This window comes from Triticum aestivum, chromosome 4D (assembly GCF_018294505.1).
Source record: "Triticum aestivum cultivar Chinese Spring chromosome 4D, IWGSC CS RefSeq v2.1, whole genome shotgun sequence".
Classification (NCBI taxonomy): Eukaryota; Viridiplantae; Streptophyta; class Magnoliopsida; order Poales; family Poaceae; genus Triticum; species Triticum aestivum.
In genome coordinates this window covers 359886994-359909727 of record NC_057805.1, presented here as the reverse complement: position 1 = coordinate 359909727, position 22734 = coordinate 359886994, and the positions used below count along the sequence as shown (strand labels likewise).

Sequence of the window (22734 nt, the reverse complement as noted above, 5' to 3'; positions counted from 1 at the left end):
CTGGAGATGTTACTGAGGCCTCCCTCGTTGAATCACCATGGACTCCGTGACCATCGCCCCATCAAAAGCAGCGGCTCACCTCATCTGTTGTGGCCTCAAGCTGGCATCTTCGCTGCCTTCTCACTGCCGGCTTACCACTGAATCAACGACCTCGCCTCCGCTCCACGGGCATCCTTTGCCGAGCGCCTCAGCCCTGAGCCGTTTTCGCCAAGTCACCGGCGAGTTGCCCCTGGCCTAGCACCCCTCCAATGTGGTTTTTTGTGAGACGCCGTCACCTCCGTGGGCTCACTGCCACGCCCAAACGCCGCTGCAGGCTGCCCCCGCTTGGCCTCGCTTTGAGCATCTCCGTAGCTATCAGATCAAGCAATGCAAATTCCCGCCGAGAAAATACCAACAGAAGCTCTTACATGGTCAGACGGAGAGTCAAACCAACTGCAACCAGGACAAGGACATGGACGGGGGTTGGATTCGGACGCAACCGCTGTGGCTTCGTTCAGAGCCGCCTTCACGCGGGCCTCGCTTTGAGTCGCCAGCCTCCACCGGAGCGCTTCTGCTGCCGAGCCGCCTTCGCCGGTCACTGCTCCGCCTTCTTACTGTCGCCTTCACCATCTTTGAGCCGCCGGCCGTCGCCTCGTTCCGAGCCGCCTCCGCATGGAGCTCGTATCGAGCCATGGGAAACCGCCGCCCACGAGCCGGCACTGCTGCATCATTTGCCTTTAACCAAAACCCCCGCTTTCAAGCCGACCACGCCTCTGTCGAAGTTGACGCACCTTCCCGAGCCGTTTTTTCTCACTGCGCGGTGCCTATGTTGTAGCCCGCCGCGGTGATGCCTCGGCCTCAGTTCAGGCCCAGCCTCCGCCTCTCCCTGTTGGGCGTCTCTACCGCCTACGGGTACACGAGCCATCGCGGTCTCGCCTCTGCCATTGAGCCGCCCCCGTCGGCGCCTGTGCCGCAACCCGCCGCATCTGCCTCAACTGCAGGCCTGCACCTCTGAGTCGCCCCAATCATGGTCAAGCCGCTGCCTCCACGTCGAGTCGCCGTGCTCACCTCCAAGCTACCACGACCTCATGCACGCAGCCTTGTCTGCTCCTTGTTGTTAAAGAAGCCTCTGAACCAAGTAATAGCACTACTGATCTATGATCGACCTGTCGCTTTACCTCTGCTGTGTATCACTACCGTCTCAGGCTACTGCTCATCTTCTGATGTCCGACTAAGTGAACCGTTGTGCGAGAGCCACCACTGCAATCTGCCTTGCCGTCCAGAGCCGCCGTCGGGGCCCGCATCCGCGGCCTCGCATCCGCCTTGAGCCTTGCCGTGCGTCGAGCCACCTACGCCGTGGCTGACGTCCTCTCCCTCAAGCCGGCTGCCGCATTGAACCGGCCATGACTGGGCTTCTCCAACCCGCCGCCGGTGCGGACAGACCCTGTCAACTCGCCCCTTCCACCGCGCGAGGAGCGGCCGCCTGTTTTCGTGTTGTCCTACATCGAGCCGCCGCGCCTCGTTTCTGCAGTCTTCATCGAGCCGTTGGGCCGTCCTCTGCTGTGTCACGAATTACTCTGGCTTTACGCTTCTCCCCGTCGCGCCTCGCCTCCTGGAGTCTCCGCTTTCTGTTAAGCCGCCACCCCCGCCAAGAGCCGTTCCGGCCAAATCACCATTGCCTTGGGCGACCATCTCCGCTGGGTTCCAGAGCCGCTGGCCGAGTCGCCGTACTCACGTGCCACCACGCCTCATCGCCTAGCCCATCGCCCCACCACGCGTTGCCTAGTCTTCATCTCTAGCAGCGGCCCGAGCCACCCGTGAACCGCCACCGTTGCGCCCCCGGCTCGTTTCTGCCTGTGCTGAGCCCGTCAAGCCGCCAGCAGCGCCGCATCCCTACCTAGGTCTACTTCTGACCCGTGGCTCACCTGAGCCGCTGCCCCTATCGCCTTGAGCCACCAATGCTACCGTGGCCCTGCCTCCGCTGCCGCTGCAGTCACGGAGGGCCTCAAAACCGGCTCTACTACCTAGTGCCGCACTGCCACCGGATTCTTCTGTCGCGGGTTGCTTCTGCTGGCCATCTTCAAGCTGGCGAGGACGAGCCGCCTCCCCCACAGCCACGGCCATGTTCAGCCACCTCTGCCCGCGCTTGTAAACCGCCACTGCCTTACAGTGCACTGAGCGCCGTTTCACCGCACCTTGCATTGTGCTAAGCCGTCGTGCTTCTCCTTTCTCGTGTGCTTGCACTAGTTGGAACAACAGAAAGAAAAGTCAAAGTGGACAAAGTGCTGAAAAAAATGGTCAACATGACCCGGAGGATCTTTCCTGAGCGGCCTGGTGCAGCACTTTAAGCCATCACCTCTGTCATTGTTGATACAATCCTACGGCTGATAATTCTCGATAAAACATATCAGGTGAAATCCATCCTGTCAAGTTTCTATTGATACTTTTTTTCTTCGAGAACAATTACTCACGTTTGTGTAATTTCTTATGCAGAATTCATCATTGCAAAGGAGACCATCAAACTATGGCCCTTGCCTACATCAGATGGATCAATGGACAGGGTCATTTATAACCTGTCGAGATTCAACATATTTCAGTAATCCGCTGTTCAACTATATGCCGGTTCATATCACGGTCAAGTATGGAGAGTCTCAAGCACACTCCTCGAGTAGTCTTAAAGACTCGGGGGCTATGATGACATGACTCAGTAAATATTGCCAGTTTGAGTAGATTTAAGAACTCCGGGTCATTGGAGGGAAGATAACCTGGTCCCGGAGGCTACTGCTATATTTATGAAAATTTAAAGGCCGTCAGAAAATTTCCGGCTCAAAATGAAGAATGCCGGTTTAAGATCCGGTTCAAAGGAAATCTGTCTTTCACCAAGCTTTGAAACTCTCAATATCTGGTTTACAATTCCGATTTAAGAAGAATTCATCTCTCGCAAGTTCGAGTTCTCAAAAAAATTAAAAGCTGCCAAAGAGAACTTGCTGCCATGATGCGCGGTTCAAACATGGGTATCCTGCCTTATGGGCTTTCTTATTATGGTCACTTGGGGGCTTCCTGCTCATCGAGCATAGCTGTGAATATCCCTTTTGATCCGGCTTGTACGCCATGATTACAACATACTTGGGGGCTTCCTGCTCATCGAGCATATCTATGATTACCCTTTGATCCGGCTAGTAAGCCTGGAATGGAATGTTACTTGGGGGCTCTTTGTTCAACGGACAAGAGTTTTTATGACCCTTGTAATAGGCTATAGAAGTCGGGCTTGGAAGCCAGGTGTATTCACCTAAAAACCCGGGTTATCCTGACTTTTTAAGTCTGCCACTCCGCCCAGGTAATCCTGGAATGACCCGCCGTACTTTTGACAAGTCAATCTTATACAGACCCTGAACTTGTCAAAGTTAAAATGACGATTGGTCATGTGAGGCCCGGCTTATAAGGTTTGCATGAAGGATTAACTCAGTGCAGGCCTGAGCCTAAGGGTGTGCTACCTGTGCGCTTGCACAAGGCCCCCTCGCTTCAGGGGCCTCCAAATTTCTTCGCAACAGTATATATACTAAGCTAAAAAAAGTAACCTTTTGGGCCTCTTGGCCTGGTGTCCTGGACCTGGAGCAGCCCCGACTAGTCTACGCCTCATCCAATGATAGGATCGATCCGATGAAAAAGAACAAAAAAATCAGCGATCGATCGTCATCGACACGAGCGAAGCGACGAGGTGTCTATTCGTCTGGCACTGGCGGCATGTTAGGGTTCCTCCGATCCTTCCTTTCCTTCCTTACAAATCTCATGATTCCGTTCCAACTTCCAACGTTGTAGGCCCTTTTCAGGATTCAAGAGGACAGGAGCAGCATGAACGGCCGGACAACAGGTCAACAGCAGACAGGGAGGACCTGAACTAAATCACCTGAAAGGCAAGGAAAGTTCAGGCCAATCTCCCGATCTTCGTTTTTTAAGCGTCGTCACGTCAATACCTAGTAATCATGTGAGCCCTTTGGCCTTTACTTTGAATTTTGATTTCTGCCAGCTGTTTGATTCTTCCAAAATCTTACAGTTAATTTTAATATTCTTTTCATCTATTAGGTGTCTAGTATTGCAAGATCCAAGTCATGTCTGCATTTAGAAAACATGAATCTGGTTACAAAAAGCGTTTGAAGAAACAAAAAAAAGGATTTAACTCTGTCTCAAAAAGGAGATATGGATAATTTTGTCATAGGAATACCACAAGTGTCCTCCGATAATCAGTCACTTGATAGAGAGCATGCTCCGGATAATAATGTTGACAATGATCCTAGCCCTAGAGATGCCGAGACATAGATAGAAAATAATGTTGAGAGTGAAGAAAATTGTGATGACATTGGGGCTAGTAATACTGATGGTAACTTGAATACTTCACCTACTGCAGACGTTGATGATTCTTTTTAGTTTGATATATTTGATCCAAGAAATTGGGATTCCCTTAATTCTAAGCAAATTGATATTTTAGCACAAAAGGGCCCTCAAAGGGACATGTCATTTAAGAAAGGTCGTAAGGATAAATATAAAAGGAGGTTTTCTGCACTATTCTACACTAGAATTCTATTGAATGGAGAGCATTGCGATAGGGATTGGCTTGTCTATTATGAGGAACTCGATAAAGTGTTTTGCTTCGGTTGTAAATTATTCGCAAAAGGGTATCGAAAAGGTAATTTGGCAAATGAGGGGTATAATGATTGGACACATCTTGGCACTAGACTTAAAGAGCATGAGACAAGTGCAGATCATGTTTTGAATATGACAACTTGGTATGAGTTGCGTACTAGATTACAAAAGCATGAAACAATTGATAAAGCTGCTCAACGACAACTTGAGAGTGAAAAGGAGCACTGGAGAAAAGTTCTGTCCAGAATCGTTTGCATTGTAAAATTCCTTGCCAGGCATAATCTAGCCTTTCGTGGTACTAACAGAAAATTGTATGAAGATAGCAATGGCAATTTGGGTTTGGTTGAGATGTTGGCTGAATTTGACCCGGTTATTCAAGAGCATGTCCGTTGTATTACAAATGAAGAAACTCATACTCATTATCTTGATTTTAAGATTCAGAATGAGTTGATACACCTACTTGCTTCTGCTATTAGGTATGAGATTGTTAAGAAAATAAAGTGCAAAGTACTTCTCTGTCATACTTGATTGTACCCCAGATGCAAGCCATCAAGTTCAAATGTCTATAATCATAAGATATGTTGATTCATCTTCTAGTCATGTTTGCATAGAAGAATCCTTTCTAGGATTTTTAGATGTGAATGATACGACTGGGCAATGGCTTTTTGAAGTGCTAGAGAATGAACTAAAGCTTCTTGATCTTGATATAGATGATGTGAGAGGACAAGGTTATGATAACGGGTCAAATATGAAAGGAAACCAGCAAGGTGTCCAAAGGAGACTTTTGAATGTAAATCCTAGAGCATTCTATTCTGCTTGTGGTTGTCATAGCCTTAATTTGACACTTTGTGATATGGCTAAGACTTGCGGTAAAGCTAAAGACTTCTTTGGAATCATCCAACGCATATATACGACTTTTGCTAATTCTACTAAGAAATGGCAGATTCTGAAAAATAACATAACAGGACTAACTCCCAAGTCAGTGTCAGCTACACGCTGGGAGAGTCGTGTTGACAGTGTTAAAGCTATTCGACTTCAATGTGCAGACATTCGGGAGGCCCTACTTCAGGTACCCAATATTTTCATATTGTTATGATGTAATTCTTTAGTTTTCTCTAACTATAACATATATTTTATTTATTTTCATTTCAGGTATCTGAGACTGATAATGATACAAAAACGAGCAGTGAGGCTAAAGGTTTGGCAAATAATGAACTTGGAGAGTATGTATTTATAGTGGCGATAGTCATTTGGTATGAGGTATTGTATGCTGTTAATTTAGTAAGCAAACACTTGCAAGCAAAGGATATGCTTATTGGTGTTGCTATTGAGAAAGTGCAAGGATTGCTTTCTTTCTTCAAGGGTTATAGGGACACTGGTTTTTTAGAAGCATTGGAGATAGCCAAAGTAATTGCACTTGAGATGGATATTGGTACAACATTTCATAAAAGACGAGAAATTAAAAGAAAGAGACATTTTGATGAGAACCCAGATGATGCAAACGTTGCCACACAGTCTGCAGAGGAATCATTCAGAGTCAACTATTTTTTACGTATTGTTGATCAAGCAATTCTCTCACTTACAAGCAGATTTGACCAATATCATGGTTACCAGAAAATATTTGGTTTCTTGTTTACCTCTGAAACATTGCAATCATTGGATAAGAATAGCTTGAAAACTTCTTGTGACAATCTTGAGGTTGCTCTTGAAAAGGATGGGAAGTCTGACATTGATGCTAATGAACTTTATGTGGAGTTGATGTTTCTTCAAAATTTCATGCCAAAGGAAAATATTGGGCCAGTTGAAATTCTAAAGTTTTTGAAGCGGCATGATTGTTTCCCCAATGCATGTATTGCATATAGAGTTCTGTTGACTATCCCTGTGACTGTTACTTCGGCAGAACGGAGCTTTTCTAAATTGAAGCTATTGAAGTCCTATATGCACACTACCATGACACAACAAAGGCTCACTGATTTGGCCACAATAGCACTGGAGAGTAATCTATTGGACAAGATTGATTATGAGGATATTATAGAGGATTTTATTACAAAGAACACTAAAAGAATGATGTTGTTTAAGTGAAGACTGAAGACCATACAATCAATAATAGGTACAATTTTTATATTTTCCAGTTGGTATCTAAGATATTATGAACTTTATATTATTATAGTTATGTTTATGTAGTGTTTTTCTTAGTGAGATAAGGCCCATTTTAGAGTTTCGCACAGAGCCTCCTATTTTGCCGGCTCGGCCCTGACTCAGTGGTTGTGCGGCCCTTTGAAAGCACTTGGTTTTAGGCTTGGCGGCCTGTGAAAGCCTTGTTATTTTGATTTTTTATTTCCTCAGAGCATTTTTTGGATTCATATCCTTGTTCCATATTAACATGTGGTTTTAAACAATTCAGGCCATGTAACCGTAATCTTTATGACTCATATTTGAGCATATTTGGGGTTTTGATAACCCGGTCTGGCTTTGGACATTAAGTCGCCAATATATATTTGGATTGCGCCATTGGAATTATGCGCTTATAAATAATTGGATTGTTACCTTCACTGGGTATGGCAATGTAAGCCAGCAGTATAAATCAATCCTACAGGTATGTTTTTCTGGTTATATGAATATGCGCGGTTTGATAATTCGCCCTGGCTTTTAACTTTAAGTTGCCAGTATGTTTAGGCTTGAATGGCCTTATTGATAGTCTTCCCCATAATTGCATAAGACTATTATGTTTGGGTTGTTACCCGCCCTGGCTTTTGGCGTTAAGTCGCCAGGGCATATGTTGTTTAAACTCTCTGCAGGATTTGCAGAGCTATGACTTACATAAATGATTAAGTTCAAGCCCATCATCAAAAAATGAAATTGGTGTTTCAAAAGGGTTATCAATTATTGATTTTCACAAAGGCTATAAGCCACTGGGTTACAAAAATCCAGGACTACAATGGATGCGCATTAAGTCTCCGTCGGCCAAGAGCCGTCGGGTATTTAAACTCTGGATTTACTTGTCAACAGATAAAGTATTCAAATCTTTAATAGCCAAACTTGGCTGGATTTTCGTTATGATATTGAATGATTGAGGTTTTCATACCGGATTATATTATTCAAATCTTGGATAGCCAACATGGCTAGAATTTTATTATGGTTATCAATAACCAGTATTATGATTGAGGTTTTCAAAGTCGCTTCAGCGCAATGGTTATTATTTCTTTATCAATAGATATGATTTATTCTACAATGGAAGGAATAGTCCCGAGTCGCTGCAGGCACACGACCCGACACTTGGGGGCTATATTATTCAAGTGGAGATTACATCAAATATGCAAGTCCCATGTCACTGCCAGCATGCACCATGGCACTTGGGGGCTAATGCAAGGTCATTTTTAACTCACCTTATTGAAGACCCGACCCATCACATAGTGATGAGCCGGCCCTTGGGCGCTACCAATTGCTCCTGTCAAAAATTCAAAGTACACAAGCCGGTTGAGTTATATTGAAGGGTCCATTGCTCAGTTGGTAGAGCACACGGCTCTTAACCTTGTGGACATGGGTTCAAGCCCCATGGTGGGGGTTACATCATATGATGTTATTTTCAATGAAGTATATATAAAGTCCCAGCTCAGTATTATCTTACTGAGCCGGCACTTGGGGGCTACACGTTGCTATTCAAAGCCTACATGATCATGTCTACAAAGTCCCTGCTCATTATTGCATAATGACCCGACCCTTGGGGGCTACACTGGTTGAAGTTTTCATGAGCATAAGGCAATTATAAGTCCCAGATTGTTGCAAGCATGACAACCCGGCACTTGGGGGCTACATATGTGGAACATTCAGTTTATGACTAGTGACTTAGATGAACAACTCGGATTTCTCTAGAGTTGCAATGTTTATATTGATGCAAGTCATAAGCTGTTACTATGCTTCCTTCTTAAGACTTGGGGGCTACAAGTGATATGCATATAAGGGAGGTACATTTTTAAGCTTGATGTTAGCAACAATTATGACTTGGTGCCATCAATATTTACAAACCAACAATTTTGGCAATGTTAAACCAGCAAGTTCTACATCTTCAAGCCGATTGAAAATCAGATGAGTATTTCAAGACCAATATTTTTTCAAATGAATTATTCTTCACAATATTTTTCTGTGAGAAACCAATATCAGCAAATTGATTATGAGGTTGGCTTATTGATCCGGACTTTTCAGAAGAAGGAAATGACAAGGACTTAAGGATGACCAGGATCAGTTCAACATGGATAAATCCAAATTAAACTGGGGGCTAATGTCGGGGATATACCCCGCGGTATGACCCGACCGAAGTTATGACCCGGCTGGGACTTGGTATTTCATTGATAAACTGCCCGAGGACTGACGACTCACTGATGACCCGGATGAGCCTGGTGACCCAGTGGTAAGCCGACAGACAGTGGTAAGCCAGCAGACAGTTATAACCCGGCAGACAGAGTCGCCTGGGGTTAATAAGCCCAAGACGTTAAGAAGCCCAAGACGTTAAGAAGCCCATGGAGAGAAGCCCGTGATGAGAAGTCAGAATAGTTTAAGTATTAATCCAACTAGGACTCTACATGTAACCTGCCCCTTTAACTTATATAAGGAGGGGCAGGGCACCCCAAGAGGAGGGAGAATCTTTAAGGCTAGACACAACTAGAGGAGAGCTGGTTTATGCGGTGACTCCCTCATGAGTATAATGAGACCTAGCCACAAACAGCATGTAGGGTTATTACCGGATGATGTTTCCCGAGGCCCGAAGCTGTCTAAACCCTTGTCTTGTGTGTTAATCCGCCTCGCGTCTTTCATCCCGACCAACCCCTCTCAAGCTACCACATAGATGCGTTGGCCTCACGACTAAGTCCTCACACTAGGATATCTGCCGTGACAAATCCACGACAGTGAGGATTAAGTCAATGTTATATTCATGCCCCAATCATGAGCTCTCAAGAGAAATTATTATTCAGAATTTTTATGCTCGGCTTTCTCGTAATGATCAATCCATGCTCGATATTTCTTGTACTGGTTCTTTTATGAAGAAGACTATTGAATTCAAATGGGATTTATTCGAAATAATTAGATGCAACTCTGAAGATTGGGAACTCGACGAAAGTAATGAGTCAGGTACAAAACTTAAGTTTGATTGTGTTAAATCTTTTATGGATACCGATGCTTTTCGTGAATTTAGCACTAAATATGGACTTGACTCTAAGATAGTAGCTTCTTTCTGTGAATCATTTTCTACTCATGTTGATATCCCTAAAGAGAAGTGGTTTAAATATCATCCGCCCATTGAAGTAAAAGTAGTAGAACCTATTAAAGTTGAAGAAGAAATTGTTACTTATAATGTATATCCGATTGTTCTTACCACTTATATTGAGAAACCACCTTTTCCTATTAGAATAAAGGATCATGCTAAAGCTTCAACTGTGGTTCATAAGAGTTATACTAGAACACCTACACCCCCTGAATAAATTAAAGTTGAACCTATTGTTGCTATGGTCAAAGATCTCTTGGTTGACAATATTGATGGGCATGTTATTTATTTCTGTGATGAAGCTGCTAGAATTGCTAAACCCGATACTAAAGATAAACATAGACCTGTTGTTGGCATGCCTATTGTTTCTGTTAAAATAGGAGATCATTGTTATCATGGCTTATGTGATGTGGGTGCTAGTGTGAGTGCAATTCATTTTACCTTATATCAAGAAATTATGAATGATATTGCACCTGCTGAGATAGAAGATATTGATGTTACTATTAAGCTTGCCAATAGAGATATTATGTCGCCAATTGGGATTGTTAGAGATGTTGAAGTCTTGTGTGGGAAAATAAAATACCCTACTGATTTTCTTGTTCTTGGTCCCCCGCAAGATGATTTTTGTCCCATTATATTTGGTAGACCTTTCTTGAACACTGTTAATGCTAAGATAGACTGTGAGAAAGAAATCGTTACTGTAAGTTTTGGGGATATGTCTCATGATTTTAATTTCTCTAAATTTCATAAACAACCCCATGATAAAGAATTGCCTAGTAAGGATGAAATTGTTGGTCTTGCTTCCATTGTCGTGCCTCTTACTGATCCTTTAGAACAATATTTGCTAGACCATGAAAATGACATGTTTATGAAAGAAAGAAAGAAAGGAATTAGATGAAATATTCTTTAATCAAGGGCCTGTTTTGAAACACAATTTTCCTGTTGAAATCCTTGGGGATCCTCCTCCACCCAAGGGTGATCCCGTGTTTGAGCTTAAACAATTACCTTATACTTTGATATATGCTTATCTTGATGAAAAGAAGATATATCCTATTATTATTAGTGCTAACCTTTCAGAGCATGAAGAAACGAGATTATTGAAAACTCTGAAGAAGCACCGTGATGCTATTGGATATACTCTTGATGATCTTAAGGGCATTAGTCCCGCTCTATGTCAGCACAAAATTAATATGTATCCTAATGCTAAACCAATTGTTGATCGCCAACGACCATTAAATCCCAAGATGAAAGAAGTGGTAAGAAATGAAATACTAAAGCTTCTGGAGGTACGTATAATTTATCCTATCGCTGATAGTAGATGGGTGAGTCCCGTTCATTGTGTCCCTAAGAAGGGAGGTATTACGTTGTTCCTAATGATAAGAATGAATTGATCCCACAAAGAATTGTTACAGGTTATAGAATATGGAAATTGATTTTCACAAATTAAACAAAGCTACTAGAAAAGATCATTACCCTCTACCTTTTATTGATCAAATGCTAGAAAGACTATCCAAACATACACATTTTTGCTTTCTAGATGGTTATTCTAGTTTCTCTCAAATATCTGTGTCAAAAGAAGACCAAGAAAAGACCACTTTTACTTGCCCTTTCGGTACTTTTGCTTATATATGTATGCCTTTTGGTTTATACAATGCACCCGCTACCTTTCAAAGATGTAGGACTGCTATATTCTCTGACTTTTGCGAAAAGATTGTTGAGGTTTTCATGGATGATTTCTCCGTTTACGGAACTTCTTTTGATGATTGCTTAAGCAACCTTGATCGAGTTTTGCAGAGACGTAAAGAAACTAATCTCGTCTTGAATTGGGAGAAGTGCCAATTTATGGCTAATGAAGGTATTGTCTTGGGGCATAAAATTTCTGAAAAAGGTATTGAAGTTGATAAAGCTAAAGTAGACGTCATTAAAAAGATGACGTGTCCTAAAGATATCAAAGGTATAAGAAGTTTCCTTGGTCATGTTGGTTTCTATAGGAGGTTTATTAAAGACTTCTCTAAAATTTCTAGGCCTCTCACTAATCTCTTGCAAAAAGATGTTCCTTTTGTTTTTTATGATGATTGTGTAGAAGCATTTGAAATACTTAAGAAAGCCTTGATTTCTGCTCCTATTGTTCAGCCACCTGATTGGAATTTACCCTTTGAAATTATGTGTGATGCTAGTGATTATGCTGTTGGTGCTGTTCTAGGGCAAAGAGTTGATAAGAAATTGAATGTTATCCATTATGCTAGTAAAACTCTAGACAGTGCCCAGAGAAATTATGCTACTACTGAAAAAGAATTTTTAGCAGTCCTTTTTGCTTGTGATAAGTTCATATCTTATATTGTTGATTCCAAAATAACTGTTCACACCGATCATGCTGCTATTAAATATCTTATGGAAAAGAAAGATGCTAAACCTAGACTTATTAGATGGGTTCTCTTGCTGCCAGAATTTGATTTGCATATTATTGATAGAAAGGGAGCTGAGAACCCCGTTGCAAACAACTTGTCTAGGTTAGAAAATGTTCTTGATGACCCACTGCCTATTGATGATAGTTTCTCTAATGAGCAATTAGCTGTCATAAATGCTTCTCGTAATACTCCATGGTATGCTGATTATGCTAATTACATTATTGCTAAGTTTATACCACCTAGTTTCACATACCAGCAAAAGAAAAAGTTTTTCTATGATTTAAGACATTACTTTTGGGATGACCCACACCTTTATAAAGAAAGAGTAGATGGTGTTATTAGACGTTGCGTACCTGAGCTTGAACAGGAACAGATCCTATGCAAGAGCCACTCCGAGGCTTACGGAGGACACCATGCTGGAGATAGAACTGCGCACAAGGTAGTGCAATCAGGTTTTTATTGGCCTACTCTCTTCAAGGATGCTCGTAAGTATGTCTTGTCTTGTGATGAATGCCAGAGAATTGGTAATACTAGTAGACGTCAGGAAATGCCTATGAATTATTCATCATTATTGAACCATTTGATGTTTGGGGCTTTGATTATATGGGACCTTTTCCTTCCTCCAATGGGTATACACATATTTTAGTTGTTGTTGATTACGTTACTAAGTGGGTAGAAGCTATTCCAACTAGTAGTGTTGATCATAACACCTCTATTAACATGCTTAAAGAAGTTATTTTTCCGACGTTTGGAGTCCCTAGATATTTAATGACTGATGGTGGTTCACATTTTATTGATGGTGCTTTCTGTAAAACGCTTGCTAAATATGATGTTAACCATAGAATTGCATCTCCATATCATCCTCAGTCTAGTGGTCAAGTAGAATTTAGCAATAGAGAGATTAAATTGATTTTGCAAAAGACTGTTAATAGATCTAGAAAGAATTGGTCTAAGAAACTTGATGATGCATTATGGGCTTATAGAACTGCTTATAAAAACTCTATGGGTATGTCCCCATATAAAATGGTTTATGGAAAGGCTTGTCACTTACCTCTTGAACTAGAACATAAAACTTATTGGGCAATCAAAGAGCTCAACTATGATTTCAAACTTGCTGGTGAGAAGAGGTTATTTGACATAAGCTCACTTGATGAATGGAGAACCCAAGCCTCTGAGAAGGCCAAGTCGTTTAAAGAAAAAGTTAAAAGATGGCATGACAAAAAGATACAAAAGTTGAGTTTAATGTAGGTGGTCATGTTTTTCTATAAAAACTCTCGTTTAAGATTTTTTGCAGGAAAGCTTCTCTTTAAATGGGAAGGTCCTTACATTATCGAGGAGGTCTATCATTCCGGTGCCATCAAAATCTGTTGGGGAACATAGTAATTTAAAAAAAATTCCTACGCACACGCAAGATCATGGTGATGCATAGCAACGAGAGGGGAGAGTGTCATCTACGTACCCTCGTAGACCGTAAGCGGAAGCGTTATAACAACGCGGTTGATGTAGTCGTACGTCTTCACGATCGACCGATCCTCAGCACGGAACGTACGGCACCTCCGCGTTCAGCACACGTTCAGCTCGGTGACGTCCCGTGAACTCACGATCCAGTAGAGCTTCCGGGAAGAGCTTCGTCAGCACGACGGCATGGTGACGGTGATGATGATGTTACCAACGCAGGGCTTCGCCTAATCACCACTACGATATGACCGAGGTGGATTATGGTGGAGGGGGGCACCGCACACGGCTAAGAGATCAACAGATCAATTGTTGTGTCTTTGGGGTGCCCCCTGCCCCTGTATATAAAGGAGGGGGAGGAGGAGAGGGCCGGCCAAGGGAGAGGCGCGCCCAAGGGGGGGCAATCCTACTCCAAGTAGGTTTGCCCCCCCCCTTTCCAATTCCAAGAAGGAGAAGGGGGAAGGAGGAGGTGGAGAGAAGGAAGGAGAGGGGGCCGCCGCCCCTTCCCCTTGTCCAATTCGGACTGGGGCAAGGGGGCCGCGCGCCACCTCCTGGCTGCCCTCTCTCTTCTCCACTAAAGCCCATAAGGCCCAATAGCTTCCCCGGGGGGTTCCGGTAACCCCCCGGTACTCCGGTATATGCCAGAAAACTCCCGAAACACTTCTGGTGTCCGAACATAGTCGTCCAATATATCGATCTTTACGTCTCGACCATTTCGAGGCTCCTCGTCATGTCCGTGATCATATCCGGGACTCCGAACTAGCTTCAGTACATCAAAACACACAAAAACTCATAATACCGATCGTCACAGAACTTTAAGCGTGCGGACCCTACGGGTTCGATAACTATGTACACATGACCGAGACACGTCTCTGGTCAATAACCAATAGCGGAACCTGGATGCTCATATTGGCTCCAACATATTCTACGAAGATCTTTATCGTCAAACCGCATAACAGCATACGTTGTTCCCTTTGTCATCGGTATGTTACTTGCCCGAGATTCGATCGTCGGTATCTCAATACCTAGCTCAATCTCGTTACCGGCAAGTCTCTTTACTCGTTCCGTAATGCATCATCCCGCAACGAACTCATTAGTCACATTGCTTCCAAGGCTTATTGTGATGTGCATTACCGAGAGGGCCCAGAGATACCTCTCCGACAATCGGAGTGACAAATCCTAATCTCGATCTATGCCAACTCAACGAACACCATCGGAGACACCTGTAGAGCACCTTTATAATCACCCAGTTACGTTGTGACGTTTGGTAGCACACAAAGTGTTCCTCCGGTATTTGGGAGTTGCATAATCTCATAGTCACAGGAACATGTATAAGTCATGGAGAAAGCAATAGCAGTAAACTAAACGATCAAGTGTTAAGCTAACGGAATGGGTCAAGTCGATCACATCATTCTCCTAATGATGTGATCTCGTTTATTAAATGACAACTCATGTCTATGGTTAGGAAACTTAACCATCTTTGATCAAAGAGCTAGTCAAGTAGAGGCATACTAGTGACACACTGTTTGTCTATGTATTCACACATGTATTATGTTTCCGGTTAATACAATTCTAGCATGAATAATAAACATTTATCATGATATGAGGAAATAAATAATAACTTTATTGTTGCCTATAGGGCATATTTCCTTCAAAATCAACAACGCCGAAGGCACAAATCCGAAGGTGGTAAACGGTCAAAGAATCAAACATTATATCTCAGGTACTCCCATAAATGTTTAAACCAATATAATTAATACCATAACACCGGAGGAGTACATAAGGGATACTTTCCAGAATGTTTCAGACTCCGAAAAGGAATAGGTATATGGTACGGTAAGTAAACCGACTCCAAAACTGTTCTAATAGCAATTTTTCTTCGTTTTGGAATATTTAAAAAATTAGGAAAAATTAAAAGTAGTCCGGAAGATGCACGAGGAGACCACAAGGGTGGAGGGCGCGCCCCCTGCCTTGTGGCCACCTCGTGTGCCCTCCAGACTCTGTTTTCTTGCACAATACTTCTTTTGGTCGGTAAAAATTCATTATATAATCTCCCGAAGGTTTTGACCACTGTACCACGGCAAAATCCCCTGTTTTCGTTTTGAGTTGTTTCTGTAGCATATTTGGAGCAAGATGTCGTCCCAAGATTCGAAGGGAGAGAGCTATGTAGCTGATTACATTGCAGACCCCAAGGTTTACGGGGATGTGGAGCATTATGGTTGGACCATGGAGGAAGAAGAAGAAGACTATGACCAGAAAGGAAAAGAAGAGACAAGTTCCGATGAAGAGGAAGTCCCACTACCCCAACTTGGGGACATGCACGTGGAGTTCAAAAAGTCAAGTCACCCAAGAAAAGAAACCTCAGATCGAGTTTATCCCTTTCCATCTTTTGCAGGAGAGCAAGCAAGAATTATGCAAAAAGGTATTAATACTAGAGCAGGAGGTCAATGACCCGAAGGAGGGAAATTCCATTCTCAAGCGTAAGCTGAGGAAGAAGGACAAGCCCACTTTGTCATCAACAACTCCATCATCACCACCTCCGAAGAAAGAGACATAAATACATGGGTATGGGCACTCCCCTTGGAAACTGCCAAGCTTGGGGGAGGTGGCCCGGTATCGTATCACCATCACACCTTTACTTTTATCGTTTTTCTTAGTTCGATCCTTTTGGTTATATCTTGATCTAGTAGAATAAAGTTTTAGTATGATCTAGCTTTGAGTTTTCTTTTGAGATCTATCTATGTAATCGAGTCCGTTAGGTATATATAACAAAGAGTAGTTTTGAGTTAAGGGATTTGCTTTCTTGCTATGATCTTGAGGGAATAAAATAAAAGGTAAGAAATAAAAAGATCATATATTGATCTTATGGAGAGTAATGACTTCACATATAAAGAGTGTGATGAATAAAATTTGTTGAGAGTTGACAAACATAGTTTTGGTCATTGTTGGAATTAATAGGAAGTAATAAAGAAAGAGAGGCTTCACATTAAATATACTATCTTGGACATCTTTTGTAACTGTGAGCACTCATTAAAATATGACATGCTAAAAAGTTGATGTTGGACATGGAAGACAACATAATGGGTTATGTTTTCTTATATCCGAATAGAAGTTATATTGTCATGGATCATCCAACATGTTGAGCTTGCTTTTCCCTCTTATGCTAGCCAAATCCTTTACACCAAGTAGAGATACTACTTGTGCTTCCAAACATCCCTTAACCCAGTTTTTGCCATGAGAGTCCACCATACCTACCTATGGATTGAGTAAGATCCTTCAAGTAAGTTGTCATCGGTGCAAGTAATAAAAATTGCTCTCTAAATATGTATGATCTATTAGTGGGAAGAAAATAAGTTTTGTACGAACTTGTGATATGGAAGAAATAAAAGCGACGGACTGCATAATAAAGTTCTTTATCACAAGCGGCAATATAAAGTGACGTTATTTTGCATTAAGATTTTGTGCATCCAACCATAAAAGCGCATGACAACCTCTGCCTCCCTCTGCGAAGGGCATATCTTTTACTTTTATCTTCTACCCTTATACAAGAGTCATGGTGATCTTCACCTTTCCCATTTACACTTTTTCCTTTTGGTAAGCACTATGTGTTGGAGAAAGATCCTGATATATATATATCCACTCGGATGTAGGTTATCATAAAGTATTAGTGTTAACATTACCCTTGAGGTAAAAGGTTGGGAGGCGATACTATAAGCCCCTATCTTTCTTTGTGTCCGACTGAGGCCTGGAACCCATAAGTATCGTGTGAGTGTTAGCAATTGTGAAAGACTAAATGATAGTTGAGTATGTGGACTTGCTGAAAAGCTCTTAAATTGAATCTTTCCGATGTTATGATAAATTGCAATTGCTTCAATGACTGAGATCATAGTTTGTTAGTTTTAATGAAGTTTTTGATTCATACTTTACCTTGTGAATGAATTGATACTTTGGCATAAGAAATTATATGACAATATATGTTCCTGTTCTAAAGATGATCATGATGCCCTCATGTCCGTAATTTATTTTATCGACACCTCTATCTCTAAACATGTGGACATATTTTTCGATTTCGGTTTTCGCTTGAGGACAAGCGAGGTCTAAGCTTGGGGGAGTTGATACTTCCATTTTGCATCATGCTTTTATGTCGATATTTATTGCATTATGGGATGTTATTACACATTATAGCACAACACGTTTGCCTTTTCTCTCTTATTTTACAAGGTTTACATGAGAGGGAGAATGCCGGCAACTGGAATTCTTTGCTGGAAAAGGAGCAAATATTAGAGACCTATTCTGCACAACTCCAAAAGTCCTGAAAATTTACAAAGAGTCATTTTGGAATTAATAAAAAATATTGGGCGAAGAAAGTACCAGAGGGGCCCCACCAGAAAGCCACAAGGGTGGAGGGCGCGCCCTGCCCCCTAGGCGTGCCCCCCTACCTTGTGGGCCCCCTGTCAGGCCTCCGATGCCCATCTTCTGCTATATGGTGTGTTTTGACCTGGAAAAAATCATAAGGAAGCTTTCGAGATGAAGCGCCGCCGTCTTGAGGCGGAACCTGGGCAGAACCAATCTAGGGCTCCGGCGGAGCTGTTCTGCCGGGGAAACTTCCCTCTGCGAGGGGGAAATCGAAGTCGTCGTCATCACCAACGATCCTCTCATAGAGAGGGGGTCAATCTCCATCAACATCTTCACCAGCTCCATCTCCTCTCCAAACCCTAGTTCATATCTTGTATCCGATTTCTGTCTCAAAACCTCATATTGGTACCGGTGGGTTGCTAGTACTGTTGATTACTCCTTGTAGTTGATGCTAGTTGGTTTATTCGGTGGAAGATCATATGTTCAGATCCTTAATGATAATTAATACTCCTCTGATTATGAACATCAATATGCTTTGTGAGTAGTTATGTTTGTTCCTGGGTGTAACACCCCGGATGTAACTTTCCATATTTGTAACTCCAACTCTTGCCATTTTCGGCTATGTGTTATGATATTCCCTCCGTGGTCGGGTTTTGTTTGTCGTTTTGTTTTTTTCATGCCATGCATCTCATACCATGTCATCATGAGCATTGCATTTGCATACGTGTTCGTCTCAGGCATCCGAGCATTTTCCCCGTTGTCCGTTTTGCAATCCGGCGCTCCCACCTCCTCCGGCGCACCCCTCTTGTTTTCTTTTCGTGAGCGGGTGTTGAACGTTCTCGGAATGGACCGAGGCTTGTCAAGTGGCCTTGGTATACCACCGGTAGACCACCGGTCAAGTTTCGTTCCATTTGGAGGTCGTTTGGTACTCCAACGGTTAACCGGGTAACCGTAGATGCCTTCTGTGTGTTGCAGCAAAAAAACCCTCTCTAAACAGCCCAAAACCCACCTAACTCTCTTCCATGCTCTAGGTCGTTCGATCATGATCATGTGGGCGAAAACCGCACCTCATTTGGACTCTCCTAGCTCCCTCTAGCTATATATTTGCATCCCCTCCCGAAAACATTCGCAGTCCAACCCTAGCCCCGCTCCCTCTCCGCCGCCGGACACCTCCCCGCCGCCGCACCCGGCGAACCGGAGGCCGCCACGTCAGCGCCCCGGCCGCCTCCACCGCGCCGGCCCGCCAGGCCCGCCGCGGGCCCTCCCGGCCCGTACGCCGCCGCGCGCCCTCCGCCGCGCCTCCTCCTCGCCCCGCGCCGCCGCCGCCCTCCGCTCCGCCGACGAGCCCCGCCGGCCCCGCGCGACCTCGCCGCCGCCCCGGTGCCCGCCGGCGCCGCCCGTCGCCGCCATCGCCCTCCGTCGCCGCCTCCTTCCTCCACCTCGCCGCCTCGCCGTCTCTCCCCTCCACGCCGGACGCCGGCGACCTCGAACCTCCGGCCGCTCCGGCGAGCTCCCTCGGCCAGATCCCGATCTGGTCAAACCCGAAGGTTGACCCCGAGATTCGCCGAAATATTTCCAAGTCCTATGCATTTTGCAGTATATTGCCATGTTCAACGCATCATAACTCTCTGGATATAGCTCCGTTTCACGCGTGTGATATATTGAATTGTTCGTCTCGTGATGCTCTTCATTTTGTTCAGTTGCACCATGTTCATTAGAGTCCATATTGATGCCCAAATCTCTGGTGCAAGAGTGCTAGTTGTTGTTGTCTGCTGTTACTTAGCAGAACTTGGAGATTTGTTATTTTTGTATCATTTAATCTGTGCATCTTATGGGCATGAGCTCTACATGTGTTTTGTTGTATACCATGCCATCTTTCCAGTGGTGTATGCCATGTATTTTTGTGATCTCTGTGGTGACTAGCACAAGCATGCAAACTAGGCTCCGTAATGTTTCTGATTTCAGGGACTTGGTGATTTCTGCAAGTCTTTGTCTGCTGTTATTTTGTTGCCATGTAAACTTGATGCTACAGAGAGATCCATGCATATTTTGGAGATGTTCAGTAAGGATATTTTGTAGATATTGTTGTAGTTGATCCATTCCTGTCCTTGTTTGCAATTATGGAGTGCTATAGCATGACTCAATCTTGCTCTATTTTTGCTATAAAATAATTCTGGCAGATTGTTTACGTGTTATTCAATTTTGCCAAGCTTGTTGTAGTTGTTCCATACATGCTATATACTTGCTCTTGCCATGGATAGCTTCATAAACATGCCATCTTGCTGTAGGTATGCTTGTTTTGTCATTCATTGCTTTATGGTGAGTGCATCAAGCTCACCAAGATGCCCTCATATTACTGTTTCTGCCATGCTCTGTTTACATGGTTGCCATCATATCTTCTAGTCCTTTTTGGCTTATGGTCAGTAAGGGACTTTTGTCATATGCATTTATTATAATACTTCCATGCCTTGTTTTGCTATGTTAAGTTCCTGTAGCATGTTGATTTCATGCTCTGAACATTGCTACCTGATGCTGTTTTCTGCCATGTCCAGTAATTTCACCAAGTCTGTGAACCTGTTATCTTTTGCACTTTTGCCATGCTTGTTTGAGCCTGTTATGTGGTGATCTAGCCGTAGCTCAGTGTTCATCTTTTGTCAAGCATCTCCTTTAGATTAGTGCCATATGCTTTGTTGCTATGTTGGAGTGCTTTAGCATTGTTACTTGTTGCATTCTAAGTCCTATCATGCTGATAATCGCAGATTCGTGTCATTATTGTTTTGCTCGCCATTTGCAAACCGTGCATCCGTTTCCGGTGATCTTTATATCGATTTCAACCGAAATCATCTCATCTTTCCAGTGGCATGCTTGGTTTGCCAACTTACTTCCTTGTTCATCATTTTCCTTCCGGAGCACGCATATACATCGCATATCATATCTTGCATATCATTCATGTATTGCATCATGTTGCTTGTGCATTTCTCGTGGTTGATTGTGGTTCCGATTGCTTGTGTTCTTGTTTGGGTAGAGCTGGGAGACGAGTTCGTGAACGAGGAACCTGTTGAGTACGCTTACGAGGATCAAGCTTTCGACAACTCTGAGAACCTTGCAGGCAAGATGACCACCCCTCGAAATCACTTCTATCTTTGCTTTGCTAGTTGTTCGTTCTATTGCCATGCTGCGCTACCTACCATTTGCTTCATGCCTCCCATATTGCCATGTCAAGCCTCTAACCATCCTTTCCTAGCAAACTGTTGTTTGGCTAAGTTACCGCTTTTGCTCAGCCCTTCTTATAGCGTTGCTAGTTGCAGGTGAAGTTGAAGTTGGTTCCATGTTGGAACATGGATATGTTGGGATATCACAATATCTCTTATTTTAATTAATGCATCTATATATTTGGTAAAGGGTGGAAGGCTCGGCCTTATGCCTGGTGTTTTGTTCCACTCTTGCCGCCCTAGTTTCTGTCTTACCGGTATTATGTTCCTTGAGTTTGCGTTCCTTACACGGTTGGGTGATTTATGGGACCCCCTTGACAGTTCGCCTTGAATAAAACTCCTCCAGCAAGGCCCAACTTTGGTTTTACCATTTTCCACCTAAGCCTTTTCCCCCGGGTTTTCGCGAGCCCGAGGGTCATCTTTATTTTAACCCCCCCGGACCAGTGCTCCTTCGAGTGCTGGCCCAAACTGGGCGATGTCCGGCGCCCCCTGGGCAACCAGGGTCTATGCCAACCCGACGTCTTGCCCATCCGGTGTGCCCTGAGAACGAGATATGTGCAGCTCCTATCGGGATTTGTCGGCACATTCGGGTGGCTTTGCTGGTCTTGTTTTACCATTGTCGAAATGTCTTGTAGACCGGGATTCCGAGACTGATCGGGTCTTCCTGGGAGAAGGTTTATCCTTCATTGACCGTAAGAGGTTATGATGGGCTAAGTTGGGACACCCCTGCAGGGTATTATCTTTCGAAAGCCGTGCCCACGGTTATGAGGCAGATGGGAATTTGTTAATGTCCGGTTGTAGAGAACTTGTCACTTGACTTAATGAAAATACATCAACCGTGTGTGTAGCCGTGATGGTCTCTTCTCGGTGGAGCCCGGGAAGTGAACACGGTTTGAGTTATGAATGACGTAAGTAGGAGTTCAGGATCACTTCTTGGTCATTACTAGATGACGACCGTTCCGTTGCTTCTCTTCTCGCTCTCATTTGCGTATGTTAGCCACCATATATGCTTAGTGCCTGCTGCAGCTCCACCTCCTTACACCCTCCTTTCCTATAAGCTTAAATAGTCTTGATCTCGCGGGTGTGAGATTGCTGAGTCCTCGTGACTCACAGATTCTACCAAAACAGTTGCAGGTGCCGACGATGCCAGTGCAGATGATGGGATCGACCTCAAGTGGGAGTTCGATGAGGAACGTGGTCGTTACTATGTGTCTTTTCCTTATGATCAGTAGTGGAGCCCAGTTGGGACGATCGGGGATCTAGCATTTGGGGTTATCTTATTTTCATTTGGATCTTGACCGTAGTCGGTCTATGTGTGTATTTTGGATGATGTATGAATTATATTTATGTATTGTGTGAAGTGGCGATTGTAAGCCAACTCTCGTTATCCCATTCTTGTTCACTACATGGGATTGTGTGAAGA

At 43.6% G+C, this 22734-nt stretch overlaps 1 pseudogene; it reads left to right on the top strand.

Moving 5' to 3' along the window:
- The first annotated feature begins 1006 nt into the window (after nt 1–1006).
- LOC123096965 (zinc finger MYM-type protein 1-like) lies at nt 1007–6702 on the top strand (annotated as a pseudogene).
- The last annotated feature ends 16032 nt before the right edge of the window (nt 6703–22734 follow it).